Genomic DNA, 17,076 nt, shown 5'->3' with positions numbered 1-17,076 from the left:
GACAAAAGCACCTGGAGAGCCTCTAAAAAAAACAAAAACAAAAACGTTTTCTCTTAGATGAGTTTCAGATGTAAACAGTTACTGCAATGTTAAGCTCGTACAGAGTTCCCGTACGTCCCATTCACAGCTTCCCCTACTTGCGTTTAGTACATTTGTCATATTCGACGAAACAATACCGATCCCTCACCATGTCAATATTCCTTAGTTCTTCCCTGATGAACTTCTTTTCTGGAATCCCATCCGAAACACCACATATACATTCTGCAGTCCATATATATATCCTGCAGCTTTTAAAACCAAGTTACTGAAACACCAGATATTTTAATGACAGTAGGTTTGAGGTGGGGCCCCAAAATTTACATTTCTAACATTGCTGATAGGGCCAATGTAAAAACATGCTTAAAACAGCTCTGATCTAGATTCTAGACTCCAGAACCATGCTGTTCAACACAGTGGCCACTACTAGCCAAATGCGGGTACTGAGCATGGGACGTGTGCATGGACAGTCTAACTGAGATGTGCTGTGAAATACATGTGAAATTTTGAAGACAAAGTGTAGATAAAATGATAATAAAATGTATTTCATGGCTTCTTTTTCACTTTTTATCACATGAGTACTGAAGACTTTAGAGTTACCCAGGTGACCGGCATTCTACTTCTACTGAACAGCAGTAGTCTGCGGTCCAGGCAGCATCACCATTCTCTGGGCACTTGTTCCAAGTTGAGGTGATTCCCATGCACATTAAAGTTTGAGAAGCACTGGGTTATGGACAGGGGAGGGGCGCTTAGAGAGGTCAGCAACTGGCAGTTCAGTTCAAGTAAAAAGCTAGTCAACTGCAAACTGACACTGCAAGATATTAAGTCTATAACGTCAATAAAACTGATAGGAAAATGGCTGAATCACAGCAAAGCCATCCACAAATGAGGATGTGGCACAATGAGAACAGTCAGCAATTGAAGAAAAGAAAAACCACAAAGACAGCAGCCCAAAGGGTTCCTCAAAAGACGGTAATTGGAAAAGCATGATGTGAAGTACAATGGTGCCATGTGGTACCACAATACCTTTTCACATCTGATTCACTCTACAAAACAGTGCATGTTTGCAATTACGACTAGAACTGTTAAACATAAGATAAAATAAAAGTTTAATTTCACTTCTCTCGTCTGCTATTTATCATAAAACTGTCATGTCCATTTTAGGCAGATTCAGTTGCTTTTTCCTAGCACCAGCTTTCTCAGACTAAGCAAAAATAAGGCTACTATTTAATAATTTTACACATCACCATATTAGCTGTTTTATTTTAGTTAATTTAAAAATTTTACCAGGCTTTTATTTTCAGAAATAAACCGCATTAAAGTACTTACATTTTTAAGGCCCACTTCCTAATGACCCATTTAAAAAAAAACTCACTACACATACTTTCTAATTAAAAAAAAGCCAAATCATTGACAAGTAATACACTGCTTTCCTACAGCATTTACATGTTTCCACTTGTGCCTCACAACAACTGGTGCAGGTGTAAAACACTACTGTGTACGGACAACTACGGATACCGTCATATTAAGAATTAATGAAAATTGACACAACATTGTAAAGCGACTATACTTCAAAAAAAAAAAATCAATGAGTTAGCAATCTCCAACTTCTGGTGGTTGATAAAGCAGGAATAGAAATCTATCACCGAACACTGGGGCGTACACATGGAATCTGTTACTTTACACCTTTAATTCGTTTTTCTCCTCAGAGAGACCCCAGTGGAACACCTGCAACCATGGGTCCCACCCACGTGCCCAGCTTCCCTGGGGTGCAGGCTGCCAGGCTCAGGGTCAAGTCTTCAGAGCCTGCTCTGGGTCACCACTCTGGGTTCCCACATCCCTGCTCAGAAACTTCTCCAAGAATTTTTAAAACAAGAAATAGAAAGAGAAAAATCCTGGCACCAGCAGCCAGACCGTGTAGTCAGAGCAAGAGACACAGAAAGATCCCATTCCGTCACACGCCTTCGAGTGGATCAGATAAGGGCACTGGATATCGACAAATACATCTCCAGGCCACCGATTCCCAACTTTTAGGTACGGAAGAGGCGTGGCTAGGAGCTACATACTTTTTAACAACCTGTGACGGCAACATTCAGTCCTCCAAGGTCTCACCTTTAGAAGCTGGTGGCGGAATCTGAACCAGACCCGAGGGACTCGTCGTCAATGCCCCCTCCCCAACATCACCTCCCCTTCCGACTAAGTGCACACACGGCCCGTGAACCCTCCCTCCACATGGCACAACGACCCGGAAAGCAACAGAGGGTTAACAGCCTGGACCCACAACAAACACCTCCCTGGAATGACAGGAGAACTTTCACAAGGCTACGCTTGGAAGCTTCTGCTTCTGTCTTTCTGCAAGCGCGCTTAGAACTGCGGCTCGGCGGTCAGAGGGAACACATCACAAGCCTCGGACACGCAAGGCCCTGCCTTCTTCTCCACTGGGGACCCTGCGGCCGGTTCTTCTCAAAGGGTCTGCATAACTGAAGATACGACACGTTAAGGACAGTCATTCTCAGAGGACAACCCACCACCCCGAGATGAGCTTGCAGAGAATTCCTTTAAAGTTAAGGACTAGGAGGCGATGCCTCGCAGGAGGGCCGGGTTGCAGCAAGTGCCCCCGGGCAGGGGCGGGGAACCCCTGAAGGCGGCAGAGCCCCGAGTGGCCAGGGAGGCCGGCAGCCCCGAGGGCGCAGGCCGGCTCCGTGTGGGGGGCGGAGGGCACCCCCTCCAGCTCCAGGGAGCGGGCACGCGCGGCGGCGGCAGGCGAGGAGGGCGGGAGCCCCGCCAGCCCTTACACACACACACACACACGCACACAGGCACACACCGACACCTCCTTCCTGGGGGCGGGGCGGCGGGCACTGCCCTCTCACAGGAAGTCAGGGAACCCGGGGGGCAGATGCGCCGCAACTTCCAGCCATTTAAACCCCGTCGCCCCCCGTCGCCCCCCGTCGCCCCTCGCCAGCCGGCCGGCCCCCGCGCCCCGGCCCCGCAGGCCGCACCTCGGCGCCGCCGCGCGCCAGCACACGCCTCCCCGGCCCCGCCGCCCTCGGCGGGCACAGCCCTGGCCCCGGGCGCCTTTGTGCAGCGCCGCCCGACCTGGACCCCGTCAGTGGGTCCCCCCACCTCACCGAGGGCCCGGCGGTCTCGCGGGACGCGACTCCCGGCGGCCCAGCGCGGCGGCGGCGCGGCGCCTAGACGAGCCCGAAGGGCACTCACTCGGCGGCGGCCGCGCCGGCGCGTCCCCGCAGGCGGCTCTCCGGGAGGCTAAGTTCCAGGGCACGTCGGAGCGCGCCGGCGCGGGGGCGGGGCGCGGCCACGTGATGGGGGCGTGGTATGGTCACGTGACGGGGGCGCGGCGCACGTGACGGCCCGGCGGGCGCGGGGAGGAGAGGGGAGGGGAGGGGAGGGGAGGGGCGGGGAGGGGCGGTGGCGGCGGCGGCGGGTCCGGGAGGAGGAGGAGGGGTGGCCGGGTGCGGGGCGCAGGGGCGTGGGCGCTTTGTGAGCGCGGAGTGGGAGACGTGGAGGGGACACTACTGGGGAGAACCGGCAACGGTCGGACGGGACACGGCCCGAGCGCTGGGGCGGCAAGCGGGTGACCCCAGGAGGAGGGGCGGTGGGCCTGCCCGCCTCCTGGGAGCGCGGCCGGATGTCGGTCGGCTGTTCCTGGGCCCAGAAATCCCGCAGGGAGATTCGGCAAAGGGCGCTGACTAAGGGGGACGAAATGGAGCCCTGGAGACCCTGATCCCTGAAGGGGTCCTTGCGGACCTCCCTTCGCCGCGACTACAGAGCAGAGCGCGGGCCCCGCGGCCCGCACGCAGCATTCAGCCGCCCACGCGCCTGCTGTGTGCAAGCCCCGTGGGGCCACAGTGTCATTGCCCGAAGTCACCCCAGTTTGCAGCGTCTGCAGGATGGCAGCGTAGAATCCGGAAGCCAGAGACATAGAAGGTTTCTCCTGGTTATCAAGAGATCTGCTGGACTGGGAATCTGGAAAGAGACCTGACTTCTGCCATTGTTATTTCCCCCTTGTCCACCTCAGCTGTCAGAGGAACTTGTTGACAGCTCCACAGGCCTCTTCTAAGTGCTAAAATTCAGTAACTGAGAAAAATAACCAGTATGTGTTAGGCCTGCAGAAACTACTCATTCAGTAACCAATTGTTGACTGTCTACTATGGTGCTGGGGTGAAATTTTATGTAATACCAGAAAAAAGAAAAAGAAAAACAGAAAAGGCCAGGATATGACTCAAGACCACTCTCTGGAATTGGCTCTTTTCTGTCGTTCACCTCATGCTTGAAGATGCCATCGTGTCTGGCTTCCTTATCACACGCCGAATTCCCAGTTGTCCTTTAGAGACGGCAAAGAAACCACTGGGACATTGGCAGGACTTTAACAAGTGTAGTGCACTACCTTCTTATTGAGTCTAATGGGAGGGGGACAGCTAAAGTTTTAAGATACCCTTCTTTTACAAAGGAAAGATACTTAAAATATGCTTGAGACCGTGCTCTCTCAATACGCTCGATACCCGCTTTCCTTGGCATCAGTGGTCTTTTCTGGCTCTCTCTGTTTCTAACAAATTCCCTTTTCCATGCCCCTGTTCAGCAGAGTATTGCTGCCGTATTCTTTTGAAACTATTTTCCGTAGATTCCCTCGTAATCTCTTTTTAGAACCAAAACAAGGACAGACTGCAGAAAGGAAGCTATGCCCTGATGGGGATGTGCTAATCACTTTATCTTCCCTACTCCCCAAACCAGAATTGGGCGCCGTTGGTTTCAGCAAGAGGCAGAACCAGTGTGTGTATACTTGCTGGTCTGCTGGTAACACCACTTCCTATTTCCCAATCTCGTCTCAGATGATACCGCAGAGGCCACAGTCTGCTGATCACTACCAACAGCAGATGGAGTCAGATAAAAAGAGCTCTCGCCCAAGTGTGTTGTTTGAAAAGACCTGATGGAAACTATGAAATCATACGCAACATTGCCTCTAGTTAGTTTTTAAATAACACTGGTAGCATATGTGCTCCGGATCTCAATAGATCACTCTCAGGATATTGACATTTAACTCGCTTCCTAAGAAGCAGCATGGAGTTCCAGAATGTAGGCCACAGAGGCAGAGATTTGAGTTTGATTTGTTTAGATACATATGTCCCAACTTCCTGAAAGCACTTGGCATGCGGTAGGTGTACAATAAATTCCTGTTGAATGCATTTTTGAGTAAAAGTACTCTGTAAAGTGCTGAATAAACTTGTCCTGCCCTGTTCTTTATTCTTTAATAGGTAACCCATTTTTCACTGTGCATTTCTAAGTGGGAAGTATAAAATTGTATCTGGCATCACTACTTTGGTTAAGATACGTACAGGAATTTGGCAGTCTCTGTCAAAATTATAGATGCGTGCATACTCTGAACCTCCAGGTTACTTCTAGGAATCTAGCCCACAGATGTAGTTCCACCCATGAGAAATGAGAAGGTATTTCTTATCCTATCACTGAGAATAGCCAATGATTGGGAACAACCTAAATATGTCCATCAGCAAGCCACCAGTTAAATTATGATATACCCAGACATTTTAACACTGTGTAGCTGTTAACAGCAAGAAAAGACTAGGTTCTTCATGTTTTAATATTAAGATTGCCAAAAATTTTTTGTTGAATGAAAAAAGCAGAAAAATGGAACAGAATAATGTATTGGCTTGTATAGACATTAAATTGGGAAAAACTAACTGTTGAGGTATGAGAAATCCATGGAGGGAGGGCATAGGAAGATTTTTCACTGTATTCATGTTTAAACTTTTTGATATTCAAACCATAAGAAGGATTTATCTGTTCAATGTTTAATTAAAAAATTTTCCAGTATCTTTATTTTGTTACTCAAACATTCAGGCTTCATCTGTTTTATCAAAGTTTACCTGATTAGAACATCAGGTAAACTAGTACACATATCAGGCAAACTTTTTAAAAATTTAGAGTTATTTTCATTAAGTTCAAAAGTCTGTTTAAGATCCAGTTACTACGTATAGTTTGAGGCTGAATATACATCCTATCAAGTATATGTACATTTTCAACAGTGCTTTGTTTTTCTTAAAGTAGAGCCTTGCTTAAGTTTTAATGACTTGGATCCTCTGTTTTAAACAATAAAATTAGAATTTCATGGACCATTTGTTTGTCTCCTAATTAAGGTCAAGAAAAAAATATTTGGGAAAAAACACTGAAGGCATGTGTTTCTGTGTTTGTTCACTCGCCCACTTTGTAATGTCAACTGCATCCTGTTTCCATGGGTTACACAGATGCCCTGCAAATTATTTTGCCTAATATTTTTCAGTATTTGATTATATTTATTTGTGGGCTTAATTTCCAGAAATACCAACGGGAATTATAATCATAGACTATAATGACATTCAAATTTACATAACATCATCTCTAAGGATTTTTTTGGATGCTCATTCGGTTTACTAAATCAATTTAAAATACAGGAAAAGAGGAAAAGAGTGGTAAGTTAACCCATTAAGTATAATTGCAAGCGGAGCAAGTTTTCTTTTTTCTTTCAGGATTTTAAGAGCTGTATTAGTACTGTCTTGTGAAACCTCCCCATTTTCACTATATAAATTTACATGATCAGTTTTTTTACACCCATTAAAAACAAGTGCAGGCATGAATAATTAGAACTTACAGGGCAAATTGCCACCTGGACCTTTTTTTTTTTTTCAAAATTATATAGGCAGAGCTTTTCAACACAAGAAAATTAATAGTTGGCCTTAAAATTTAAACTATGTTATCAGCCAGTCAGTAACTCAGATAAATTTATACTGATAATTTTTCTGCTTACAGCCTTTGTATAAAATACACATTTATTTCACTTTTTTGGGGGTGGGGATAATTAGGTTTATTTCTTTATTTTTAAATGGACGTACTGGGGATTGAACTCAGGACCTTGTGCATGCTAAGCATGCGCTCTGCCACTGAGCTGTTCCCCCTCCCCATTCATTTCACTGTCCTGTATAACTCCAACTTAGATAAAGGTAGTAAGGAAATGACCCTAATATTAATAAAAATCAGTCATCAATAATTTGTGATTTAAGCCTATTTGCATTGCAGGAGTATTTGCCACAAGTAGGCAGCAATGCAGTGTTTCAGTGTGAAACACAGCTACAACAGAAATAATATTTGTTGATTTAAAAATAATACTGTGTCCCTAACTTTGGGAACCAGGCAAGGATATCTGCCTTCACCACTCCTAGTCAACATTATACTGGTGTTTCTAGCAAGTAACTGGAGATAAGTAAATTTGTAGATAAAACTGTGTATAAATTTATGTAATTGGGTACAGTAGATAAAACATCCAAACAAACACATTGCTAAAATCCGTATGATTGGTATATCAGGGTGGGTGGGAGGATTAAATGAGATAAAAGAACCAAGCTCCTTTGGTACCACCTGACTTTTGGGAAGTGGTCAGTAAATGATAAAACTGAAGTTCTCTGGAGTTTTTTCAACTCTTAGTAAAAGAGTAATTTGTTACAAAATCGTAGAAGACAGACCTTTACAGATTTACGTAGGTAGGAGATAAAAATACACCTCTTTCTTAGCTTGGGTTCCTCTGGAAGGTGATGGAAGTACCAGTAAGGGGAGTGAGGAAGTGAGACAGGGAAAAAAGCAATCAATCAGGAGCACCGAAACAAGCCTACGGCAACTGGAGGTTAATCCCACTAGGGAGATTCTGGGAGCAGAGCAAGAATGGCCTCCCTTTTGTTTCCAAATAAAATTGAGCAGCCCTAAACTCAAATACAAACTTGATTTTGTGGGATTTTCAAAACACATGTGCAGAATGGAGCTGGCTGTCATTGTCACATTTTCCTGAAGATGCTGGATGAGTCTTCCTTGACAGGAGCTGGGGCACAAGCCCTATTAGCTGAGCATGTGAAATTTACCTTGCTTGGGGTGTATATACTTACAAAATCATGTAAAATATTGACTTAAGGAACCAACCCTGGAGTTTTCTCTGTTCCACATTCAGGAGGTAACATTAGTTTTTGTGCACTCAGAATTATATTAAATTATTATGATATTAAAATGCACATTATCATGTTTCTTGCTGGAATGGAGGAAGGAGAGGAACAGAACATCTTCCTGCCAAAAACACAGTCTCCACCACCAGGTCCTTCCAGACGATCGTTGACATCAGCCCTGGCACAGGTTAACACAGCCCATGACCACAAGACGTCAGCGAAAGCTCCAGGGATTCAGATTTCTGTTTTCTCAAATTTGAGTTTCTATAACTTTAAGAAAATTGATTCAACTTTTCATTTTTATTTCTACTTGGATATGACTCATTTTAATTTCAGAAAACACAATAAGCAATATCATAAGCAGTGAGCAAAATCACCCTTCTGTAGAAGGAATAAATTTTAAGTAAAGAGATGAGTTGTATCTTCATATGGCAATCTAGCTAGTTAACAAAAGGACAAAGGCGGTAGAGAGGGATAAATTAGGCGCTCGGGATTTGCAGATACACACTACTATATATAAAATAGATGGAAAACAAGGTCCTACTGTACAGCACAGGGACCTACACTCAATAGCTTGCAATGGCCTATAATAAAAAAGAATATGAAAAAGAATATATATGTATATATTAATGAATCACTATGCTGTACACCAGAAATTAACACAACATTGTAAACTGACTATACTGCAATAAAAAAAAAAAAGGACATTACCAGTTCTTTAGATCAACTTTGCCTAGTTATTAAAGACCTTCAGTGATCGAAATGATTGTGGTTTTGAAAGGGAAGAAAAATTCAATTTTCAGGGAACACTGCACTGCATCTGTTGATGTTATCATGACAGTATTTAGGTAGCTGTCATGGTAACCATAATTTAATTGTCCGCTAGTGACTTGGAACACCCAGGCACCCCAGGAAGCAAGGATGATTCAGCAGGCGGCACACTCCTGTCCTTGTGAGCCAGAAAGATACCAAAGCTCTCACTCAGTGTTGCAGACACCCTTATATGAAACAGAAAATGTGGCCACTATGTAATCTGCAGCACTTTGCACAGAAGCAAGGTGCTGACTTCCTTCAATATTCCTGGGAAGCCTATTTTCACTGATTTTGAGGCAGATTTTTTCTTTGTGCTAATGTGCAGCTTTTATTTCTCTTCTTTTTGTCTTTTAAGGCAAACATTCTTTTTTTTTCCACTAATTTACAACATATTCTTCACTTTAGTCTTTGGGGTACAAGGTCAAGGAGAAAGTAAAACAGTTCTTTCTGCTGCCTTACCAGTTTTGTTTGAAAGCGAGAGAAGAGATTGAAATCAATTGCTAAAAAGAGATCTTTTCTCTCTCTCTATTCATTTCCTGGTGTAATATCACAGAGTCTAAAATTGTCAGGATGACCAAATTTCAAATCCAGAGCTGTGCTAAAGTTTCCACTCTTTGCATGCTATTCTGGAAGACCTGTGGGATTGGGGTGAGCTGGCTAATGAAGCTGAAACATCAGGTACCCGCAGTGTGCAAAAGTCAAAAAGATTTATTGTATTTATTTATTTGGGTTTTTTTTTTTTTGGTAATACCATGTATAGGTCATTGTTCTGCAGCTGTCCTAGAAAAAGCCTCCTTCATTTTCTTCTTTTTCCTTTCTTTTAATTGAAGTACAGCTGATTTACAGTGTTGTGTTAGTTTCTGGTATACAGCATGGTGATTCTGTTATACGTGTATATATTATTTTTTATATTCTTTTTCATTACATTTTACCATAAGCCATTGAATATAGTCCCCTGTGCTATACAGTAGGACCCTGTTGTTTATTTATTTTGTACAGAGTAGTTTGTATCTGCTAATCCCAAACTCCTAATTTATCCCTCCCCCCACCCCCCACCGTAACCATAAATTTGTTTTCTATGAGTCTCTTTCTGTTTTGCAAATAAGTTCATTTGTGTCATTTTTCTAGATTCCACATATAGTTAATATCAAAAGATTTATTTTCACAAAAGTAATAAAAATAGGCGAATAATATGGCTACTTTGAAAAGGCACCAGAAAAGTTCTTGCCACTCTCTTACCATTTTTTCCTATTTGGTTGGCACATTCATACTATTGTACATGTGTGTATGCACATCCAGACTAGAAGAGAGAATTTTGTATATATAAATATTTATTAAATCATACTTATGACGGGTGGAAATACATGATAGAAAGCAAAAATTCTTTCATAGTTAAATAAATTGGAAGAGAAAAAGAAAAAAAAAAACCCTCCCTTGGTTTGACAGATTGGTCTCAGCTCTCCATCTGAGCATATGGCTTCACCGGCCCCACCTGTAATTATGTGTTTGAACTCCTGACCATTTCAAAGAATCTACTAATTCAACTTCCCATAGCTTCACACAAATAAACCAATTTGCTGCCTGTTCACCGAGTCTCTGATGAAGAAGATTCTCTGATGTACTGATGTTCAATTTCCTTTACACAAGCCACTTTATTCCTGTAAAATTGTTCCTGAGTTCACACACTTTTACTTAAACAATCAGCCCAAAAGAAGGATGTATTTCCTTAAATCACGAAGACTCCAGAGGCCTCTTCCTTAGCCGCTCACACATTTATTTCTTCTCGTACTAATCAATATGTCGAAGCAAGATTGCGTGCTTTCTGTCAAACTGGTTCCACTTCATTTCGGTGACCTTTGTTCCCCTGGGTGTTTGCAGTCCTGCACAGGCTGACAGACAGTGGTATTATTGCCTTGCAAGTATGAGTCTCAACTGAGGCTTCCGTTTGATTCAGATCTGCTCTTTGATGCTTGTTTCTTGAACTGTTCGACGCGTAATGTTTTGCGTTTAAATAAATTCACATTCTGTTGTCAGAAAACTTCGTATACAGATTTTAGCCTATTTGAAGTCATTATTTCTACTATAAACAAAAATTTAGTTCTCACAGACCAAAGAGGGAGTTTGGAAACAGTTTCTAGTAAAGATGATAAGGAAATAAAATTGAATTCTTTACTTGATGGTGCTCAGTAACTTTCTACCCACTGGAGCGGGGAAGGAAGGCAGTAGAAAGATTTCTTGAGGGAATTTAGAAGTCCTAGATTAGCATTCCAGCTGCATCACTAATTAGCAGTGTCATTTTGTACATGTGTCATCTTGGAGGATGCCTCTCAGAGCCTCGGTTTTCTTCCTCAAATGAGAGGTTGGCTTGGATGATTCGAAGGTCCTATCTATTCCCAGTTTTCCTTGATTCTCTTTATGACCTCAAGATATTTGACAAAGGAAACCATTTTGGGGTCTTAAGTTTTAAAGTAACATTTCCTACAATATCATAATACTTAACACTCTTCCTTTCAACCTTGAAATATTTTTCTCCTATGATGTAATCTTTTTACATTATTTATTTAAATTTTTTATTGATGTGTATTTGATTTACAACATTAGTTTCAGGTGTACAGCAAAGTGATTCAGTTATACATATGCATACATATGTATTTTCTTTTCAGATTCTTTTCTACTATATGTTATTACAAGAAATTGACTATAGTTCCCTGGTTGCTACACAGGAGATCATTGTTGTTTATGTATTTTATATATACTAATGTATGTCTGTTAAAATTTTTATTGAATTTTTTTATGTTTAATGGAGCCACTAGGGAATTGAACCCAGGACCTCATGCATGCTAAGCATGCGCTCTGCCACGGAGCTACACCCCACCCCCACCATGATGCAGTCTTTAAAATATCCCTTGGGTAAGAAGAGGAACTATTATTATCCCCACTTTTTTCAGTTGGGGAAATTTAGGGAGTTTAGCGTCATTATCAGCATTTGTGTCCCAATTACTGGTCGTAAGCTCCGCCGGGGCCAGGGGGATGCGCTCTGAGCCTGGCCCCCAGCAGGCACCAGCGCAGGGGAGAATGAATAGCCCAGCTCCTGCACGTCACTTCAAAGCCCGGGAGTCTGAATTTATGCCCCCTTCTTGTACTTACTCTATTGCATCAGGTAAGAAAAGTCATCCACAGAAGTATGTGTCAGCCTTTCAGGAAGTGGTGACAAAATAAAGGATGACACTCCAAGTTACATTAAATTACATAACATCTAATTAAATCGTTTAAAAACCTACCTGAAATGGCGATGCTCTGGGGAGCCACCTTCACAGTGACTCAAGCTGAGACCTATTCCTGGTGTTGGATAATGTATACACACTGTGATATCTGAAGAGCGGGCAGAATACCTAGAATGCAGTATTAAGACGAGAACTGGGTTCAGAAAAGGCACAGAGACACTTTACCACGGTAGCGCGAACTCTGCTTTCCCTCGGACAGCAGAGAGAAACCTGTCCCTCACCTCTCCTGCTCTTCCTGGCTCCCCCTTCAGCCTGCCTGTCCTGATGCTGAAAAGACTTAAAAGGGGAAGAATTCACAGTGTTGCAGACAGAAGGCCTTTCTTTGGGCTGTGCTGGTTCATCCTCTTTGTAAATGGGGACAACAAAGACCCCAAGAGAGGAACAGACAAAGGACAGAAGTAAACAATTCACAAAAGAGGAAATTCAGCGGTTTGACACACAGTGGGAAAAAGGTTCCATCTCACTAGTCATCAAAGATATGCAAATTAAAACACTAATGAGAGACCTTTTAGCAAAGTGTCTGGTGGTTTGGTTTTTATGGTAACTCTCAGTGGCATCAGCATGAAAGCTGTTTTCTGCACGTCGCTGGCAGCGGTGTAAACCCATTTAGCTCTGTTAAAAAGAAAATTGTCAGTGATGCAAATCAAAACTTAAAGCATTAAAATATTTTATGCTTTTTAAACTAGTCATTTCACTCATGGGAATCTGTTCTAAGAAAGTCTAAATATGGAAACCCCTTTGTATACGCCAGTGTGTGTACAAATAGGGCTATTTGTAAACCAAAGAGGAGAAACTAAATAAATTGTCCAATAATAGGTTAATTATGTATGGCTCGTCCTTCTAATCACCTAGGAAAATACATACGTTATCATGTACAGTGAGAAATCAGGTCATAAAAACCACGAAACAATCATTAAAAAAAACCCATATTTTTTTTTAAAGATGAGAAAATCTTATTTCTAGGGAAAAAAAAGCTTATGGAAGAGAAGACACTAAAATGTTCCTAGTGGTTGTCTTCAGATTGGTACTCGTCTTTTAACTTTTCTGTTTTTTCAATATTTTTATGTTGATCACTTAGGACTTTTTATAACAACAAAAATGTTAAAGGAAAAAATGATAAAAGCTTAACATTTTTCATTATAGTCCTCTTTTAAAAAATATTGTCTAATGGAAAAACGTAATTCCCTGGATTCCATCTCTCATAACTGTTATTTTGTCTTTTTGGTTTCTATACTGTCCTCACCTATATTAAGTAGATAATTGACCTATTTACCAAAACAAATGGAAATGTTCCTAACAGTTTCCTTAGAAGTTTTGTATGAATGTGCCCTAAAAAACAACTTTATTTAAATTCATGCCAGTTTACTCTGAACTCTATTTAAAATTCTCATCTCTCTCACAAGCTAGAACGTCTTTTTAGAGTTTAATTGTGACCATGTTGTTATTGTTCAAAAAGAAAAAAAGGAAAATGGTAAAAACAATGTTAAAAGTTGGTACTATTTAGTCTTCAAAAAGAACAGCATGACCTTTATCGGAGGAATATCCAGTACTGAGAGACAAAGAGCCCAGAGGAGAAAATGACAGGTACTCAGTGGGGTGAAGTCCTTCCACATAAGACCCGTCAAGGAGAGAACTGTAAGCTGATTGGGGGCGACAGTGCACGATGGATGATTTGCACGAGATAGTGTGTTGGGCTGGACTTGTGCGAAGCCACCGAAACTCGAAACCAAGTAGTTATACTCCACTAACCAGATTTTGAAAGACCAGTGGAGAAGTGTCAGCAGGACTGAGAAATGCCTCTAGATTTCATCAGCAGTTTCTGCAAATCCCTTTCCCCTTCCTTTTTCTTAAAATACCCTCCCTGAATTTGTGGTTTCTGTTAGGAACATGCACTGTCCTTTTGGCCCTGAATTTGATGAATTCTCCTTAAATAGTAGCAGTTTCACTCTATCAGCTGTTCTTTATTTTATTATTATTTTTTAAGTTTGTTTATTTGTTTGGGGGGGAGGTAATTAGATTTATTATTTATTTTTTAAATTATTTTTTTGATAGAGGGACTGGGGATTGAACCCAGGACCCCCGTGCATGCTAGGCCCATGCTCTACCAGTGAGCTACACCCTCCCCCCATCAGCTGTTCTGTAATGTGTGACTGGGAAAACCAAACCAACAAACAAAAAAGTAACAAGTGGTGCAGACTGTTTCGTTCTATAATTTTACACTAGTAAATTAAAGACGGATGGCATGATCCCTTGTATAATGGCTGTTGTTATACCCCAGCGGGGCAGATTTTGCAACCATTACTCATCCTGTTCTCCAGGGACTGACCATTTTTCTTACATTACCCAGCGAGGGCTCACAGCCCTTTTACTGCTCACGCCCTCGGGAGCATTCCATTCCCCGTGCTCACCCATTATGGGTTATTGCCATCTGGTGGAAAAACAGGGCTGCCTACCAGATGGTGGTTTTGAAACTTCCGGAAGTAAAGTGAAGTCATTTTCATCGGGATAAAAATGCAGGCTCGGGGTTCGGAAACGAGCAGCATCCCCTGCTCCACGTCCGGCTGCAGGACCACCAGAGAGCTCACTTTCTATGATGGTCACACAAAGCCGGTGCTCGTGAAAACAGCTGTGCCGCATTTCTAAGGAACCCTATGTCAGCAAAGCAACAGTGACAAAACAAAACAGAGCGCGGATGTCCCCACCGCCTCTCCCTTCACCAGGGAGAGATGCGTTAGATTACCTCCCACCTCTGTCACAGCACACTGGGGTCGCTGAGCAGTTTTCTGATATGTTAGTTCTTAAAAGGAGGTTTATTCAAATTCAAGATTTAACATCGTCTTCAAAGTGACAGGATGAATATCAATTCCAAAATAACAAGGCATTTCTTTTCCCTGGATTGCCATAAAATTTACTAACACCATCAATTTTTAAAAAAATCTAAATTAAAAAAGATAGCAGGCCTGAGCTCCTCAAAACTGTCAACATTATAAAAGACAAAAATGAAACAAGTTTCTGCTGCACAGCATAGGGAACTATATTCAATATCTTGTAGTAACTTATGGTGAAAAAATATGAAAATGAATATATGTATATTCATGGCAGGGCACAGCTCAGTGATAGAGCACATGCTTAACATGCACAAGGTCCTGGGTTCAGTTCCCAGTACCTCCACTAAAAAAAAAAATTAATTAATTAATTAAAAAATTAATAAGTAAACCTAATTACCCCCCAAAAAGTGAATATATGTATATTCATGTATGACTGAAGCATTGTGCTGTACACCAGAAGTTGACACATTGTAAACTGACTATAGTTCAATTAAAATATATATATATGTATATAAAATAAATTTAAAAATAAATAAAAGACAAAAATGGCAGAGGGACTGTTTCAACTGAAAAGAGATTAATGAGACATAATCATCAGATGAAGTGAATGGTTCTTGACTGGACTGTGATTCTGGAAAAAGCAAAGGGTAATTAGAGAAATTTGAACATGTGCTATACATTGGCTAATGTTATTGTATCAGTGTCAAATGTCTTAGGTAGGATAACGCTATTGTGGTTATGCAAGAGAACGTCCTTTTCATGGAAAATGCAGGATAAATATTTAGGTATGAAACTTTTAATTGGTTGAAAAATACAGAGAGAGAAATAAAGCATGTGGAACAAAATAATAATTTGTGAATCTTATGAATTTTCATTGCTCCATTTTTTCAAATGTTCCATAGGCTTCACATTTTTCAAAATAAAAAACTGGGACAAAAACAACAACAACAACAACAACAACAACAACAACAACAACAACAACAAAACCACTGGAGACTCATCTTTTAAAAAACTTTAAAGGGAGCGTCTTTGTCAGCCCATAATAAAAAATGTCACTGCTGCGCAGCAGGTAACTGACTGGGTGTATCACTCTAGTTATAGGCCTGTTTGTCTAGTTACTAGATGTCAGTAAGCTCATTTAGTGGAATCAAAAAGCGTCAAGTGGTTTCTACTTCCAGCCACGATGGAACAGGAGTTGGATTTCCCTTCTTACCATAACTAAAAAATCGGACAAGATATATGAAATACTGGTTCACAGATACTGGCCAAGAAAGCTTAAGACAGTTGCCCTCAGAGAAGGGAAGCACATCCAGGGAGCTCCCTGCCTCTGTTCCAGCTCACTGCCTGCACTTTCCAGGCTGCTGCTCCACGAAGGAGAAACTCAAATGGAGCCCAAGGGATTCTTTGAATTAAGGAAACAGAGTTGAAAATGACAGGATTGAGGTGAAAGCGGTTAGAATTTGCAGGGCCAAGTGCTGGAGAGGAGAGGGCCCTGGAGAACCAGAGCTTCCGGGCACTGCAGAGGGCTCCCTCCAGGTCTTCTGAGCAGTGATCAGCACATTCCTGCCAGGAGACTCCCTGAGGCTAGAGAAAGTACTGGAGGCGGAGGCAGATCGGAGATCAGACAGGGCCAGGAACAGCCTGCATCCCCACCAGGAAGAATGAAAAACCTCTTAACTAGAAACACTAACCACAGTGCTCAGACTAGAGCTGCTTCAGGAGAGGGCAAGATTCCCTGTGGACTGAGGGCTGTTTCGGCTCCACAAAGTGTAAACGTAAGCCTTGAAAGGATTAAGTCGTTGTTTAATTGCATCTCAGGATGAAGCTCAAAGATATTTATTGGAATACAAAAGAAAAAAAAAATCCACAGGGGAGGGGTATATTAGGAGTTTAGGATTAACAGATACACATTACCGTATAGAAAATAGATAAACAACAAAGACCACTGTACAGCACAGGGAAAGATATTGTTTCTTATAATAGCATATAATGGAAAAGAATCTGAAAAAAAATTTAGGTATGTACATGTATAACTGAATATCCTGTACACCTGAAACTAACATGGTAAATCAACTACACGTTAATAAAAAATAAAATTAAAAAAAAATCCAGCAC

At 41.9% G+C, this 17,076-nt stretch overlaps 1 protein-coding gene across 7 annotated transcripts in view; it reads right to left on the bottom strand.

Annotated features, from left to right (window-relative positions):
- ARHGAP12 (Rho GTPase activating protein 12) overlaps positions 1-3,332 on the bottom strand; it is a 106,697-nt gene extending 103,365 nt beyond the window's left edge. For 4 of the 7 annotated variants that reach the window (XM_074358377.1, XM_074358376.1, XM_074358379.1 and 1 more), the window contains exon 1: positions 3,168-3,332. The gene's annotated coding sequence lies outside the window, so the exon portion shown is untranslated. The remainder of the gene's footprint in view (positions 1-3,167) is intronic. The other 3 variants (XM_074358380.1, XM_074358381.1, XM_074358378.1) reach the window with 2 other exon arrangements.
- Positions 3,333-17,076: the final 13,744 nt, after the last annotated feature.

The sequence above is a fragment of the Camelus bactrianus genome, chromosome 35, assembly GCF_048773025.1.
Source record: "Camelus bactrianus isolate YW-2024 breed Bactrian camel chromosome 35, ASM4877302v1, whole genome shotgun sequence".
In the NCBI taxonomy this organism is placed as follows: Eukaryota; Metazoa; Chordata; class Mammalia; order Artiodactyla; family Camelidae; genus Camelus; species Camelus bactrianus.
The sequence above is the reverse complement of the archived record's forward strand: the minus strand, read 5'-3'. Positions and strand labels throughout refer to the sequence as shown.